This window comes from Cupressus sempervirens, chromosome 10 (assembly GCF_028749045.1).
Source record: "Cupressus sempervirens isolate cs-2001-9-10 chromosome 10, ASM2874904v1, whole genome shotgun sequence".
NCBI classification, from domain to species: Eukaryota; Viridiplantae; Streptophyta; class Pinopsida; order Cupressales; family Cupressaceae; genus Cupressus; species Cupressus sempervirens.
The window spans coordinates 326,756,970-326,775,000 of NC_143127.1; the positions used below are offsets into that span (position 1 = coordinate 326,756,970).

Below are 18,031 nucleotides of genomic sequence, written 5' to 3' on the forward strand. Positions count from 1 at the left end.
AAATAAAGTATTACATTTTATGAAGAAAGTAACACGACACATATTGAGATATTACAAAATTCTTTTATTAAAATGTAAATTTTTTATTCATCAAAGTATTGTTTTGCTTCACAAGATGTCAAGATGTGAAACTAGCTAGAAATGAATTCATATTTTGAATCCAAAGTATGCATGCACATGTGTAAGAGTTAAAATAAAAATAAAAATGGAAAACATGGTCAATTATTGCATGAATAACTGGTGGTTGTGTCGACAACTTGGATAATTTGCAATATACTTCCTCATTGCTCCTACTTCCACACTTCTTTAGCGCACACAGATTTTGGAGAGCAAAATAGATAGATTGAAGTTGAAGAATTTTCTGAAAGATTAGAAATTTACCATTTAACTGTTTAGATTCTTCTATTATGTGATTGATCTATTTAGAAAATTGAGTTAATAGATGAAAAAACAAAACCGTAGGTATAACTGCATGGTGTCATCCATAATGGACACGGCCTGCCTCGTATATATATCTGGTAATCCCCAATTCAATTTTTCAAAATTAGACTCACGATACAAAATACCCGCAAAAACACAGTCGAGGTTAATAACAGTAGAGTTTGGAGGGAATCAGAACGGTAAATAATCGAACGAAAAATAAGAAAGAAAAAATGACAGCGGCGAAATTCAACGTTCCGGAAGATTTTCATCCTCTTGGATACTTCCGGGATGCCTTCATATAAAAAACAGAAGTGAGCCTTCGGCGTAACTATAATTGTTCAAAAAAGCAAAAAGTGACCGTTGAGAGATTTGTTTAAATCGGTATCTTACAAGATTATTTGGAAAAGCTAAGAGTATGCGTTGAGAAATTTGTTTAAATGGGCGTCTTGTGAGATTATTTGAAAAAGTCAGAAGTAACTGTTGAGAAATTTGTTTAAATGGATGTCCTGGGAGTCGAATTTTGAAGTAGAACGACTATCATAGCAGAGGAGCTACAATCGTTTGAGGTGAGTACCATGTCTAACTACAGAGCTATCACATCATAATATTATCTCAGACAGGTTTTAAAGATTCAGTGACTTACAGTAATTGGAATGATTTCGTGGTTTTAAGTCTTTCTATATATTGGTCATATTTATTTTAATCGGTTTATGATATAATATTAGGAATAGTATACGATACCTAATTTTCACGTCATTTGGTAGCTATTCTAGTAAATTTGGTTGCGTAATTGTGTCAGGGGTTTGAGAGAAAGATGCAGAGTATTTGATGGGATGCTGCCCTTTTAAACATTCCATGAAATATTGCAATTCCTTAATATGATTTCTGAGTGTTTTTTTCAGTGATTGGAAATATCTCAGCTCTCTTGTTCTCAATTCTGTTGCAAGCATGTTAAACCATTCAATCATTTTCTTTCTTTGGTAATTAACGATCATAAGCCGAAATCTAAAATAGGCGAGTTGAAATCTAAATATACAAATGGTGCCCCAAGTAGCGGCTTAGTGCAATGCCTTGGTAAAATTTGGATTGAATTTTATTTTCCTTACTATTCCTTTTTTGGCTTTTGAGGTACATGGTGAAAACGCTAGCCCATGCTTATAAACATATATCAGAGTTAAAGACTTAGATGCAGAGGCATTTTCCAACGGAGGATAACACAGGTTGTCTGAGGGCAGCTGATCCTATGGTCCTTGGAAATGGTTAAAGGCGAGTGTCATGTTTATATACCTGGCAAGAAGGGTTTCTTGTAGATAGTTGCTTCTATGCTTTCCTAGAAATAGTAACAAAATCACCCATTAAAGAATTCGGGGTTTGTATTCATAAAGTGAGTCACACCCATTCGATAAGAATTGAAAGACTCTTTACAAGATTTATAGAGAAACATGAATCTCAGATCGCTTTCCAAATGATATGCAGTTGTCCCACCTTCCACCCTTGCAATGGCCTCTTACATACAACAACAGAAGAAAATTTAGCCTTCTTAACATGTGGATTGTCCTTTATGGATGGTACCTCAAGATACCAATTTGTATACAAGAGTCCTTTCTACCAAGATTTATCCCAGTTGCATCCAAATTCCTAGTGGGCATGGACATCTGTAAATACAAGGAGCTTACATGACCTTTATGTGCATTATTTCGGGATTAATGGAAGTCCTGACAATGAATGTAGTTCTAAATGAAGGCATAGTATCCACGGAATTTTTCTTCAGAAAACTGCTGATTGTAGAATCAGATATGTTTGGATGTATCAGTGAGAATTAGCATTTCAGTCCAGCCTTGGACGAGCCTTGACCTGAGGTTCAACAACATAAATGGAAATTTTCATCCTATCGTGGATAATTAATCTTATACATATAATATTCTGTAATGGATACCCTAGAAACAGCTCTGATACCACTGTAATGGACAGCCAGGAATGCCCAAAAGCTGAACCAAGGCTGAATTTATATTAATGCTGAGAATGCTGCAATCAATTACAAAGAGATGTATTCCAAAGGCCAAACCCTAAGGGAATGACATCTAGAATGTTACAACAGAGAATGAACGTCCTCTATTGCCAAAAGAAGGGAGTGTGATTCACACATCCAAGCTCTTATCAAATGTCATTCACAAAAATCCGATGATCAACAATGAGACTTTCAGCCCTATTTATCCTTTTCTTCATCCTTCTGGAAGGAACTAAAACATTAATTAATTGCAAGAGCTAGAAGCTTCCTCCTTCCAATAATTAATGCATACCCTAGAAATTCCTCCCTGGCAATAATTAATTAAATCAGGAGAGGCTTCCGTCCTTCCAATAATTAATACATACCCTAGAAGCTATTAATACAAAGTCACCTTTTAATTTTTAATTGAATGACTTTAATTTTTCTTATCCTCCACTTAGACTTTGGAGAACGTGAAGGCTAAAACATGGGAACATTACAGGTCCGTCTCCTTGAAATTGCTTGCCCTTAAGGAATCTTAGTCCTGTTTGCTGTAGCACCTGCTCACTCTCCCAAGTAGCATCTTCCTCTGGCAGATATTTCCATTTGACTAAATATTCTTTAATCAACCTGCTTCATAGAGTCCTTTCCCTAGTATCCAGAACAGCCTCAGGAATTAATACAAGCTTTCCCTCCTCATCTAATGGTGGTAATTCTGTTGAAGGCACAACTCTTTGCCTGATGGCTTTCTTAAGCCTTGACACATGAAACACATTATGCACTTGACTATTCTCTGGAAGCTCTATCTCATAAGCAACCTCACCCACCTTGCTGATCACTTTGTAGGGGCCATAAAACCTAGGCTTCAACTTCTCTCCTCCACTTTTCTTGAGTGATGATTGTCTATATGGTTGTAGCCTCAGGTAAACCATATCCCCAACTTCAAAACTACGCTCTATCCGGTGCTGGTCAGCATACAATTTTTGCTGATTTTGGGCTTGCTGTATATTCTCCTTGAGCACCCTCAAAATATCCTGACTATCCTGCAAGAAGTTTTTTGCTTTGGGCACTCTACTATCTCCCAAAACCAGATCCATGAAACTAGGTGCTTCATAACCATATAGTGCCATGAATGGAGTCATCTTAATGGACATATGATAAGTGGTGTTATAACAGTACTCTCCCATATGTAATCATTTGACCCAAGCCCTCTGTTGTGTAGTCACATAGTTCCTAAGATATCCTTCCACCCATTTATTCACAATCTCTGTCTGCCCATCTGTCTGTGGATGATAACTAGTGCTAGGTGTAAGTTCAGTACCACACAACCTAAATAGCTCTTGCCAAAAAGTGCTTATGAATTTACTATCCCTATCACTAACAATGAAAGTAGGTAGCCCACGTCAGAATATCTCTCTAAAGAAAAGATCAGCCACTTGTGCTGTTGTATAAGTAGATGGAATAGCAAAGAAGTGAGCAAACTTTGTCAGTTGGTCAATTATCACATAGATGCAATCTTTCCCTTGTACTCGTGGTAACCCGGTGATGAAGTCCATGGAAATACTTTCCCATTTCCTGTTTGGAATGGGCAAAGGTTGTAACAACCTTGCAGGATATGTGTGCTCTCCCTTATTCTGCTGGCAAATTGTACACTCCCTGACATACTTCTGAACATCATCCTTGAGCCCTTTCCATGTGAACCGTTCACGGATCTGCCTGTAGGTCTTAAAGAGCCCTGGATGTCTAGCTATAGGTGCATCATGAAATGCCTTCAGTATTACTTCCTTATACTGTGATGAAGGAATCAAATATATCCTGCCCTGAAACTTTATCAACCCATCCAACACCACATAGCGATCATCATGTATGGTGCCTGCAATTACTCCAGAAGCCCAAGTGTCCCTCGCATATTCTTCTGTGATCTTATTTCTCAAAACTCCTGTAATCTCAGCTAGAGCACAAATATGAGGCCTCTTGGATAAGGCATCTGCAACCACATTCTTCTTACCTTTGACAAACTCAATGTCAAAGTCATAAGCCTGCAACTTTGTGATCATTCAAATCACGTTGGTTCATGAAGTATTTGATGCTGTTGTGATCGGTTTTGATAACAAACTTTCCCCCAACTAGGTAGGACCTAAACTTAGCCAATGCATGCATTATAGCCAGCATCTCCCGATCATATATGGAATAGCTTCTCTCCACTCCAGAGCTTCCTGCTCTCAAAAACAATGGGATGCTTCTCCTGCATCAAGACTGCTCCGATCCCTTCTCCTGATGCATCACAATGAAGCTCAAATGGCTTTGTGAAATCTGGTAGAGCTAGTACTGGACATGATGACATCACCTTCTTGAAATGATCAAAGCTTCTCTGAGCTGCCTTTGTCCATGTGAAGGCCCCTTTCCTGGTAAGGTCTGTCAAGGGTGTAGCGAGCTGTGGAAATCTTTTAACAAATCTCCTGTAAAATCCACAGAGACCAAGGAATCCCTTAAGCTGTGTAAGATTTTTTGGAGTAGGCCAATCAACAATAGCCCTAATCTTTTCAGGATCTACCCGAACTCCCTTTGCACTGATAATATGTCCAAGATATAGTAGCTCAGTCATCCCAAACTCGCACTTAGATTCTTTGGCATACAATGATTCTTTTTCCAAAGTAGACAACACCATCTCAAGATGTTGTAAATGCTCCTCCCAAGTCTTACTAAAAACTAAAATTTCATCAAAGAAAATCAAAACAAATCTCCTAAGCTGCTCCCTAAATACCTGATTCATGCAACTCTGGAATGTAGCAGGGGCATTGGTTAGCCCAAATGGCGTAACCAAAAACTCGAAGTGGCCATAGTGACACTGAAAAGCTGTCTTCTCAATGTCCTCCTCCCTCATCCTGATCTGATGATACCTTGACTGTAGATCAATCTTTGTAAAAAAGCATGCACCTTGTAACTCATCAATTAGCTCATCTATTCGTGGGATGGGATATCTGTTCTTAATGGTCTTCATGTTTAATGCCCTATAATCAATGCACATACGAATTGTCCCATCCTTCTTCTTTACCAACACCACTGCTGAAGCAAAGGGACTCTTACTAGACCTGATATGCCCTATTTCCAACAACTCCTTAATTGCCTTCTCTATCTCATCCTTATGTTTCTTAGGATGACGATAGGGAGTAATCATGACTGGTTTGGCTCCCTCTTCAAGCTCAATAACATGTTCTATCCCTCTGTTAGGAGGAACCCCATGCGGAATCTTGCCAAATACCTTAGTGTGCCTGTCAAGTATTTCCTGAATCTCTGGTGGATGACTCTTCACCTGTGGCTCTTGTGTAGTTGGCATAGTGAAGCATTCTATTGCCCACTCTATGTTACTATGCCGAAAAAGTTTTTGCATTCTCCTCAGGGAAACTACTTTGCAACTCCCATCTGAAAGTCCTCTAAGTACCACAGTTCTTCCCTCATGCTGAAACTTCATCTCCAATTTTGCTAGGTTAAGTGTGAACTCTACTAGCGAGGCCATCCATACCATGCCAAAGATGATATCATAGTCTCCCATGTCTACCACATAGAACTCATCTTCCAACTCATAGCCATCTCCAAACTTGATGTGAAGATTAGATATCTTCTGAGTGCATAATAGTTTGTCACCATTAGCTACCATAACTCTAAATCCGGCGTGCTCCTCAGTCTGTAGACCTCTCTTGGCTACAAATTGTGCATCTATAAAACTATGTGTAGCCCTAGTGTCAATGAGTGAGATCACTTTCTGCCCTTGGATAGTACCTCTGACCTTAAATGTGATTGCCTTCTGAGCCCCCATTAATCGTGCTAATGACTTCTCATCCTCAGGAATGCTGCTCTCCTCTGTAGTGCTATTGTCATCTGAATTTGAGTGTTGATCCTCTCTCTCTGACTGTGACTCTTCTGCTAAGAAATACTCCATTTGATTTGCCTTAGCCTTGAGAGGACACTTATGAGATAAATCCCAAGGCTCTCTACAATGAAAACATAACTTTTTCTTTCTTAAATCATTCAAGGTATCATTATCCAACTTATCTCTTTTGGGCTGAGCATCCTTGTGAAAAGGTTTTTCATCCTTCTCCTTGTCCTTTTTCATATAAGAATCCTTCTGCTGAAATCTGCTCCTAAATGAAGAAGGTGCTAAGTCACGAGCCTTTTTAATGGCCTCTTGCAATGTACCTGGGTCATGTCCCTTGACCCAACCTCGCAAGGGTTCTGAGAGTCCATCCATAAACAACACTACCAACCTCCTCTCTGAAATATCTGTGACCAACACAGCTAACCTCTGAAACTCACTGATATATGTTTGAACTGATCCCCACTGCTTGAGTTGTGCCAGCTCCTTAAACTGTAATTCAGGATCCCTAGTATCAAATCTCTCTATGAGCTTCTTAGTGAACTCCTCATAAGATGTGATCTGATTATGTCCCAAGGTTACCATGCCATGGTGCCACCACTCATGTGCTGGTCCATCCAAGTGAATAGCTGCATACTTTATAGCCTCCTCTTTAGGCATAGGATTCAGCTACAAGTATGTATCCATCTTCTACACCCAAGCTCGTGTGGTCATCTTCCTTGAAGCATCATAATAAGGTAAAGAAAGTTTCCCCACTTTCTTTTTTAACTCAAAGTTTTGACTTCATCCTCCTGATCTGGGCATGTGTCTCATCCTCAAGTCCAAGTAATCTCTGAGAGAGATATCCGCTTGAAACTCTGGCCCACTGGCCTCCCAATCCCTCCTAAACTGATCCTGTAACTCTACAATCTGCGGTTCATTAATCGGTTGAATTGGTTCTTTGGGTGGAAAGGTGGGTAGAAGAGGTCTCGAGCTGGTTGTTCGAGTTTTTCGTGCAACATGTCTAAAGTTATCAACCTCATTTCCATTGTTGTCATGTCCATTATTACCATTAATGTTGTCTCGGCCTCCATTATCATTACCCCTATTATTGTTGTTTCCATTGTTGGCATCACGTGGATTAATATCGATGCCCATCTGTCTAGCCATTAGCTGCAACATCATATCCGTTCGCCTATTTTGCTCCTGTTGCATTCGTTGCCCCTCCTCTAATGTACCCAGTAACCTGAATATTACATTTTCTTGGTCGGAACTGGTATTTCTATCATCTTGGTCACCCATGCTACTGTCTTGTTCAAAGAATGTTTAATCTGTGTCTGTATGACTGAATTGTATGTCCCTCTGCACAAACAAACTATCCCGTTCGTTAAGCGAGTCCGAACTCCTACTTTGTCTTGCTCTGGTATTGCAAAAATTATAAAGCCCTTGTCGCATGCTCAAACATAAATGTTGAAGATCTCCACAGGATGACAGGACTTATAGCTCTGATACCACTGTAATGGATACCCTAGAAACAACTCTGATACCATTGTAATGGACACCCAGGAATGCCCAAAAGCTGAACCAAAGCTGAATTTATATTAATGCTGAGAATGCTGCAATCAATTACAAAGAGATGTATTCCAAAGGCCAAACCCTAAGGGAATGACGTCTAGAATGTTACAACAGAGAATGAACGTCCTCTATTGCCAAAAGAAGGGAGTGTGATTCACACATCCAAGCTCTTATCAAATGTCATTCACAAAAATCCGATGATCAGCAATGAGACTTTCAGCCCTATTTATCCTTTTCTTCATCCTTCTGGAAGGAACTAAAACATTAATTAATTGCAAGAGCTAGAAGCTTCCTCCTTCCAATAATTAATGCATAACCTAGAAATTCCTCCCTAGCAATAATTAATTAAATCACGAGAGGCTTCCGTCCTTCCAATAATTAATACATACCCTAGAAGCTATTAATACAAAGTCACCTTTTAATTTTTAATTGGATGACTTTAATTTTTCTTATCCTCCACTTAGACTTTGGAGAACGTGAAGGCTAAAACATGGGAACATTACATATTCATATTCGGGATTATCTAATTTGGGGAAAGCATAACCAATGAACTTGACAGATATTTGTAGCAGCTTTGCATTTTATTTATAGAAGGAAGAGTAAGGTCTGGATAAAATTTAGTTCCCAAATTCCTTAACAACCAAGGTGACAAAAATAAATTTGATCTCAGTCAAGATCTAAAGGTGCTTGTCATTTTTTCTCGAAACCCTGGTCCATTTATTCAGACTTATTGCTGATGTTGTGTAAGTGTGCGATGGATCAAGGTTGCTTGATATACTGAGAAACCAAATAATCTTCAGTCTGCATTTGCAACTAGATCTCGTAGGCGCTTTTCATAGCTTGGCATTGAATCCCAAGGGTAGTATAACTGCATAAACTAGATATTCTTGATTACTATGTGGTAAATATGTGGTTAACTTTTTTCTTTAGCTACTGGTGGGTTCAGTTGTCAGTGAGCTATTCAAATTTTTTGATATGACGGGTTCATTTAACTTCTAAGTTATGAAAACAGTCTTTTATATTTCATATGTATAACTGATTTCTATTATAAGTAGGCTCAACAACTCTAAGTTTTCTTGATCGTTGTCTCTCATGTGTGGTAGAGAGAAATAAGTACCGATTCTCTGAAGTGGAGATCCAATCCAACATCATGTAGATGTAAGTGGTGTGTCCTCCGTACTGTACATTTTTGTCTATGTTCCACAGCAAGTTGGGGATGTGGACAGCGGTCCTGGGGGACATTTTCTTGAGGATGGCAGGGGTTGTCAGCATATAGATAGATAAACTCAAAATTTTCCAAGAAGTTTAGCTGTACATGACATCGAAACTCAAGTTTAGACATTTGTATCATGTATCAAATTTGATATTCAATATGACATGTTCATAGATTTATTAAAAAAATGAACTTGTAATTTCATTTGTTCAATGTTTTGGTTGCAATAAAAGCCCCAAAGGCTACACAATCATGACTAAGTCAATGAAAAATTGCACAATATGCATATCTGTAAGATAATAGATGTCGACTTTGTCTCATTTGGGCTATCAATATCCAAAGAGCCTTTTGCTTGCGAGTTACTTTGAGAATCAAGCTTTGACTCATCTGATAAGATCCCCCATCAATCCTTGCTGCATCTCCTCCTAGTCAATCTGTCTAAGACTAATATCTTTAGGATCAACATCCCAATGTGTGGTTGAAGTTTCTCAATACTGTGGAGTCTGTTGATTAGGGTTGCATAACGGATCTAGGTGGGTATGTGGCCCCCCAACAGCTCTTCTTTTCCTAAAAATGTAGTTTATTTTAATTAAAAAATATGCAGATCAGCTGGGGAATGTCTGACTGACCCAAAGTCAGCCAGACATGTCCCAGATGTTCCTGGTTGCCTTGGGGATGACCAGACATTTGTTACCCTTGGCTTCCACATTGACAAGGGATGGCCACAGGACATCTTTAATCATCCCACTTTCCAAGGGATGCTTGGTGGAATGTTTGGGGGGATGTGTCCCCATGTTACCCTATTGTTTATCAGTGTCCTGTGGGGCTTTGTTTTTCATGTCAAATCAAATCTTAATTTGAAGTAAAGTAATAAACAATTTCATTGGGTCCTAGTTCGAAAACTGCTGGAGTTTTTTTTGGCATAAACATGTTCAGTCAAGTTTTTCTTCAATTCTTTAGGCCGAATTTACAAAATTATAGCGAGAAAAAGTGTTACTTCTAAATGTTATGGTTGACAGTAAAGCTTGTTTCTCTGTAAAACCTAAGTGTTATGCTTCTAGGATTTTTTCCTGTTTTGTTAGTATTTTGATTTCTAAAGTATCGATGTTTCTGGTAATTGGCTGCTGTCATGTCCCCAATTTCTGCCCTTCCTTAGTGACAATGTTTCTAGCAGGGTTGGTCTATTATCTGGTTCCCATAGGCCAGCAGAGCGTAGAGGGAACCAACCCAGGGACTTTGAGAGTCATGCATGAGCTTCCCAAGTAGTTTGGAGTAGTAGACAACAGTTTCCTACAATTTAGGAGGGATTCCTAATTTGTAGGGATTGACTAGGAGTGGTCTAGGAGGCATTTGGAGACCTCGGCAAATGTTTTGGAGACTTAGAGTGCATCTCCTTTTTTTTAGGAGGCATTCCTATTTTTTAGGAGGAACTCCCAGTTCAGTGACAGTTCTCTCAGAGGTGCACACAGCAGGGGAGTCATTGGGACTCCATTTTGGTTGATTGGGGTTGTCTCCTACTTTTTAGGAGCATCCTTAGATTTTAGAGATGGACTACCAGTTGACACATCTTGTCTGGCATTAGTCACAGATAGGTGACAAGGTCAGATTCATGTTTGATTGGTTATTTTGGGCCTTTTGGGACCATTTGAGAAATATTTTAATATATTTAAATATTTCCTAAGTTGGTGATTAAATAAATTAAATAAGGTTAAGTTTTAGCCATTTTGGAGTAATAAGGGGTTTTTGGCCTCATCTGGATGCGCATCCTATGGTGTGATAGCTCGTTGGAAAGGTCTCAAAATTCTCTAAATCTTTCTCTTTGGTCTCAGGGCATTTCAGTGAATGGAATTCTATCTATGAGGAAAAAGGTCATTTTCTAGTAACATGACCACTTTAAAATAAGAAATTATAACATTTTCACTACACAACACCACTTGGAGACACTTAGGGTTTGATTTTCAATTGAGAGGGGGTTATAAGGAGATGAAAGCTTCATTCTAAGATTATCTTTTGCATATTGAAAAACTTGTTTTTGTGAATTGGCTCTGAGAGAGCAATTCTTCATTTGGGTTGCAAACCCCAAGTTCTGGATTGGCTGGGACGTAGCCCTCAGCAGTTATTGGCATTGAATTCTTCAGACAGTGTGCATTGCTATCAGGGATAGAGTACACCATTCTTTATTGTGGATTCAGGTTGCAGATTTATGGTTTCAGCGTTACAGATTGATTCTTTCAGCTGGGACGTGATTCCTTGCAGTCTTACGGCTACCATTTGCAGCAGTTTGACATCATTGTTGGATGTAAGCTCCTTGAAACTGCATTGGATTTATTATTTGGCTTTATAAATCAGAAATCTATCTGGTACGATTTATAACAATTCTGATTTGGCTCTATGTTCTTATTTATTTTCAGTCTCCTCTCATGTTTATTGTTCATTATTCATTACTATTGTGAAAACTATCAAAAAACACAAAACAAAAACAAAACCTTCTGCAACTTCTGTCTATTCTCAAAGACCATCAAAGAAATCTCAGGAAAATATAGTTTATTAATTTAAAAACTACATCAGATCAGCAAGGGCATCTATAAGGGATCTTTCAGTGGTATCAGAGCCTACATCCTGCCAGCCTGTAGGGTTTGTGAGAAATTGTCACAACAGATTTTGGCATCTGGGTATTGAATAAAAAGTTTTGATGATTCATTTCAGTATCTGGGTACTGGCTAAAAAGTTTTGATAATTCATTTTGGCATCTGGGTATTGGATAAAAGGTTTTGATAATTCATTTCAGCATTTGGGTATTGGCTAAAAAAATTTGATAATTCATTTTGGCATCTGGATACTGGATCAAAAGTTTTGATAATTCATATTAGTAGTACAGGGTCAATTTTTGCTCTGGCATGTTAGTTTCAATTGGTTAGCGTGGTAGTTCATTATGGCAAAATTGTTAAGAGATATAACCCTGTGGAAAGAATGAGAACAATCACAACAAAAATTCAAGCTTCAATTGCAGCAGTTCAATGATTCTATGTCAAGGAAATTTGGACATGTTAGTGGATCATCATCTTCTTCTAGAAAGGATCCATTGCCACTAGACAGGAAAATGGAAGTAATTAGCATACTTGAGGAGTATAATACTCTTCCTCAATATGTTAGGGAGAACTTTCATTTCAAAGATTACATTGACATGCATCCAAAAATTTGTCATAAGGTTAAGCTTGCAAAAAAGGAATACCATGCCATAGTCGATGATATGTTTTCATGTGAGAAAGTAGATTTGTGTCAACCTATCCATGTTCATGATAAAAACACCATAATGGATCAGTCACTTGCAGGGTATGCAGAAGAAAAGCATGAAGATGTGTTATCATTTGAGTTGCAGCCTATGAAAAACAAAAATCAGTCATCGTGTGGGATTCCTAAAGAAGAAATAACTCTAGATCAGGAGGAGACACATAGCACACCATTGATTCATCAAGTTGATCACAAAATGGAAGAGATTACAATCATGGATCAATCCATTAGGGATGCTGAAAGCATGTCTCCAAGGTTTGATACCTATTCTAATTTTTGCAATAGTAGCTCTAGTCATGTGGTATCATCCATTTCACATGAAGGTAATGAGGTTGTTGAGTCTTCCTATGATGGTACTCAGGTTAAGTGTGTTGCACATGAGATTTATATTGTGAATTCAAACCACAAAGGTTTTGATTGCTTTTACCCCACCTTGGAAGATGTGAAAAAGGCTCAAGAGACGTGTAATGGATGGTCACATAGAGCTAAGAAGGCCAAGATGCTTGCTGCCCAAGCAAAACAACACTTACAAGAGGTCAAGGAAAGATGCAATCAGCTTGATAATGCAAGAAGACAAAGAGAGTCATACATTAGATCTTTATTTCTTCCAAAGGAAGAAAGTGAGGATGTTGAGCATACAAGGGAAGAGCTTCTTGAGGTAAGGCCACAAGAAGAGCATGTTGAGATGTGTGAAGAGGAAAAGAGTTATGATTTAGAAAACTCAGTTTGGTCTAGTTTGCATCATGAAGTTTATGACGTTCCTCTTTTAAAGAGCCCCTTAAAGGCTCCAAACAATGATGATATTAGTTTCACACTTGATGGACCAGCCACAAGTGTTATTTTCATTTGTGTGGAATGGAACATTATTGATTCTGATTTGGTTAGTCATGCATCATCTACAATGGAAGGACAATTGTTAAGATCATATGAAGCATCTTGTCTTAAAGAGATGATTAGGGAGACTAAGAGACTGTTTACTAAGAAGATATTGCATTTTGATAATGTTTGGTTTGTTTGGCATACTACACCTTGGAGTTTGTTAGTAATGGAAAATATATCAGTTATGGAGATAAAGGTATGGATTAGATTTTGGGCAGCTAAGGCAGTTAATGGGACATGTTATATTCGTTTGAACACACCCCATGGACCAGCACCTTTAGAGGAGTCACCTACTTTGGAAGGAGAGGCAAGAGAAGACCGCAAAAACATTGTGGAAAGGTATGAACATACTTCTGATTTTCTGACTTTGAACAGCAATTCTCTTTCATCTCATGAGTCAAACTTTGAACCTTGAGTTAGTTACATTCAAGTTGGGGTGTTCAAGTGTGAAGTTGATCCTTCCCTACCAAGAGTTGATGATATATTAAGTTGCATACCTAGTGGACCAGCCACAAAGAGCCTGTCTTTGTTGAGAATTAGAAACATCTCTCATTCATCAATGGGTTTATCACCTCTTCCATATGATAGGGCAGCGATGTACCTTTTGATTGAAGATTCAGACTTTTTAAATATTACATTGGGCTTTCAAGATCAGAATATAAGGGACTTCGTTGGTTACATGGTTAAACAAAACATTTACTTAACAACCTTTAATGAAGGCACACTAATTTGTGAAAATATAGGTAAAGTTGCAACAGCTGTTTGGAGGACTTGGAAAAGTATTCAACAAACTTTCCTTGCCGATGATTGGCTTATATGTGAATTCCTAACAGCATTGGTCGTTGGTAGTAATTGTGGCTTCATTTGGAGTGAAGTTCTTAGTTGGTTAGATGAGGTACAGTTTCACAACAGCAACATAATGAGTATTAACATGACGGAGGGATGTGTGAGTGCAAAGATTTGGGATCTTGGCATCAACATGTGTTGGGCATTTTTTCAGTGGATTCATGTTGAGTTGCTTCACTTTTGATATACAGATGTTTACATCAGAGTAGCGCAGTGGTTGGGTGGAGCAACATTTCTCAGATTGATATGGGATTCAGGAATTGATAATCCTACAATGTTGGGTACAAATGACACATGCTTTGGTTTTTCTCATGATGGCATACATACTTCATCTTCGAGTTTGTCAACTACATCCATGATTCAGTATGAGGGCATTGAGGAGTGTTTCTTTGGGACATTTGTTGTTTGGCATTGGTACGATGACGTCTATGATATCATTCGAGTTGCTGGTCAGAATTATAGCAGCATTGTTAGGTGGTCATGTGGGTTGGAATACTGGTTTATGGGAGTTCACTTTCACACCTTGCTGGTCTGCTTCATTGTAATTATGTTTCATGGAGTGTGGTTGAGATACTTTTTCATCTCATTCAGTACATTTGGTATTTTGGTTTGGGATCCAGGCCCTGGTCTCATTGATACATTGGTGCTTCAGGGTCCTAATGAATTGCTTCACAACTTGTGGTTCACTAATATTTATATCAGAGTGACAAAGCGTCAGCATGGAGGTTCCCTTTTGAGGCGGATTTGGAATCCTGGAATCACTTGGATTTGCAGTTCAATAGTTGAGGATGTGGAAGCCAATGTAGGCTTACTAGAGTTTCCACCTTTAGTGTTCCGGTTTGGTTCTTTCAGAGAGTAGTTCATTGAGGAGTTGACAGAGTTGGTACAGTATTTGATTGCTCTTCCTTCAAGGGGTTTATAGGAGGTTACTTGTTTGGGTGCAGTGCAGGACAATGTTTCTAGAAGATGGAACTACAAACCTTCCAGGATGGCTTGGGACCTTGGGATCATTCTTGGTTATGGTATGGACTTGCCTGATGTTTGTGGAGTTGGATTGACATTGCTTGAGGACAAGCAATCTTTGGGAAGGGAGGACTGTCATGTCCCCAATTTCTGCCCTTTTTTAGTGACAATGTTTCTAGCAGGGTTGGTCTATTATCTGGTTCCCATAGGCCAACAGAGCGTAGAGGGAACCAACCCAGGGACTTTGAGAGTCATGCATGAGCTTCCCAAGTAGTTTGGAGCAGTAGACAACAGTTTCCTACAATTTAGGAGGGATTCCTAATTTGTAGGGATTGACTAGGAGTGGCCTAGGAGGCATTTGGAGACCTCGGCGAATGTTTTGGAGACTTAGAGTGCATCTCCTATTTTTTAGGAGGAACTCCCAGTTCAGTGACAGTTCTCTTAGAGGTGCACACAGCAGGGGAGTCATTGGGACTCCATTTTGGTTGATTGGGGTTGTCTCCTACTTTTTAGGAGCATCCCTAGATTTTAGAGATGGACTACCAGTTGACACATCTTGTCTGGCATTAGTCATAGATAGGTGACAAGGTCAGAGTCATGTTTGATTGGTCATTTTGGGCCTTTTGGGACCATTTGGGAAATATTTTAATATATTTAAATATTTCCTAAGTTGGTGATTAAATAAATTAAATAAGGTTAAGTTTTAGCCATTTTGGAGTAATAAGGGGTTTTTTGGCCTCATCTGGATGCGCATCCTACGGTGTGATAGCTCGTTGGAAAGGTCTCAAAATTCTCTAAATCTTTCTCTTTGGTCTCAGGGCATTTCAGTGAATGGAATTCTATCTATGAGGAAAAAGGTCATTTTCTAGTAACATGACCACTTTAAAATAAGAAATTATAACATTTTCACTACACAACACCACTTGGAGACACTTAGGGTTTGATTTGCAATTGAGAGGGGGTTATAAGGAGATGGAAGCTTCATTCTAAGATTATCTTTTGCATATTGAAAAACTTGTTTTTGTGAATTGGCTCTGAGAGAGCAATTCTTCATTTGGGACGCAAACCCCAAGTTTTGGATTGGTTGGGACGTAGCCCTCAGCAGTTATTGGCATTGAATTCTTCAGACAGTGTGCATTGCTATCAAGGATAGAGTACACCATTCTTTATTGTGGATTCAGGTTGCAGATTTATGGTTTCAGCGTTACAGATTGATTCTTTCAGCTGGGACGTGATTCCTTGCAGTCTTACGGCTGCCATTTGCAGCAGTTTGACATCACTGTTGGATGTAAGCTCCTTGGAACTGCATTGGATTTATTATTTGGCTTTATAAATCAGAAATTTATCTGGTACGATTTATAACAATTCTGATTTGGCTCTATGTTCTTATTTATTTTCAGTCTCCTCTCATGTTTATTGTTCATTATTCATTACTATTGTGAAAACTATCAAAAAACACAAAACAAAAACAAACCTTCTGCAACTTCTGTCTATTCTCAAAGACCATCAAAGAAATCATAGGAAAATATAGTTTATTAATTTAAAAACTACAGCAGATCAGCAAGGGCATCTATAAGGGATCTTTCAGCTGCGACTGAAATAGACTATAGGAAAGTATCAGATGTAAGGAAGATGGCTCTGAGGGAATTCTAGATTGGTCTAATGAGGAGTTCATGAGATCAGATGCAAAATCTTGCTCAACAATGATGTGACAAACAGCTGGAGTCTTCAGTGTTGGACGAGCTTTGACATTTTGGACTCTTGCTAGGGTATACTATGATATGTAATATTACTCTTCCAGCTAGCTGTTTGTACATAATATGTTTGTGTGTGGGCTGAAAATTCTTTTACGCACTTCCAAAGTCAAAAACTCCTGTACTCATAAACAATAGTTATAATGTCTTGAAATCTTGGAATGTTCTAATAAGAATTACTTGACTCGATGACAGAAGTTGACTGGAACCTTCTCTTCTTGATTTAAAAAAAAAGTTGACTAGAACTTTGTCTACTTTATATTCTCCTTGTTAACGATGTTGCAATCTGATTCTTTGTCTTCTTGATATTCTCGTTGTTAACAATGCTACAATCTGATTCTATGTTTGATTCTTTTTATTATGTGATCATACACTGCATGATTTGACAGGTTTGGTTACTTTATATTTTCTCTTTATCACAAACTCGTCACGCTATTTCCTTCTCTTTCTAGAACTTTATCCTATCTGAACCTTCATGTTAAATTGTTTTTAACTGTTTCAACCCTACTTTTGTTTAGATTTTCTCCTCACATAGACCCACTGTAAAATTTTTGTACTTATCTTGTACATCACAGCTCTGAATTTTAGTTGATATATTTAATTCTTGTTGTCAACAGTGTTGCAATCTGATTCTGTGTTTGATTCTTTTTATTTTGTGATCACACACTGCACTGTTTCACAGGTTTGGTTACTTCTTTATTTTCTCCTTATCACAAACTTATCACACTATTTCCTTCTCTTTCTAGAACTTTATCTTATCTGAATTTTCATGTTAATTTGTTTTTAACTGTTTCAACCCTGCCGTGAATTTTAGTTGATATATACTTATTCTCGTTGTCAGCAATGTTGCGATCTGATTCTGTGTTTGATTCTTTTTATTTAGTGATCATACACTGCACAATTTGATAGGTTTGGTTACTTCTTTGTTTTCTCTTTATCACAAACTCGCCACACTATTTCCTTCTCTGTCTAGAACTTTATCTTATCTGAACCTTCATGTTAATTTCTTTTTAACTGTTTTAACCCTGCTTTTGTTTAGGTTTGCTCCTCACATAGACCCACTGGGTAATTTTTGTACTTATTTTTTACATCACAGCTCTGATTTTATGTTGATATATTTAATTATTGATTTTGTCAATTAATTATCTATGCACCTATCTACTATAATATCTATATTCGATCTTGCAATATTTATCTGCTTGCTGGGAACTCAAGTGCTTCCATCATTGGAAGATTGTTGTTGGTTT

The 18,031-nt window shown here is 38.2% G+C and overlaps 1 long non-coding RNA gene across 1 annotated transcript in view; it reads left to right on the forward strand.

Moving 5' to 3' along the window:
* The first annotated feature begins 217 nt into the window (after positions 1 to 217).
* Positions 218 to 18,031, forward strand: part of LOC149533944 (uncharacterized) — a 119,717-nt gene continuing 101,903 nt past the window's right edge. Inside the window, exon 1 of the long non-coding RNA XR_016357128.1 lies at positions 218 to 989. This is a non-coding gene — a long non-coding RNA (uncharacterized LOC149533944). The remainder of the gene's footprint in view (positions 990 to 18,031) is intronic.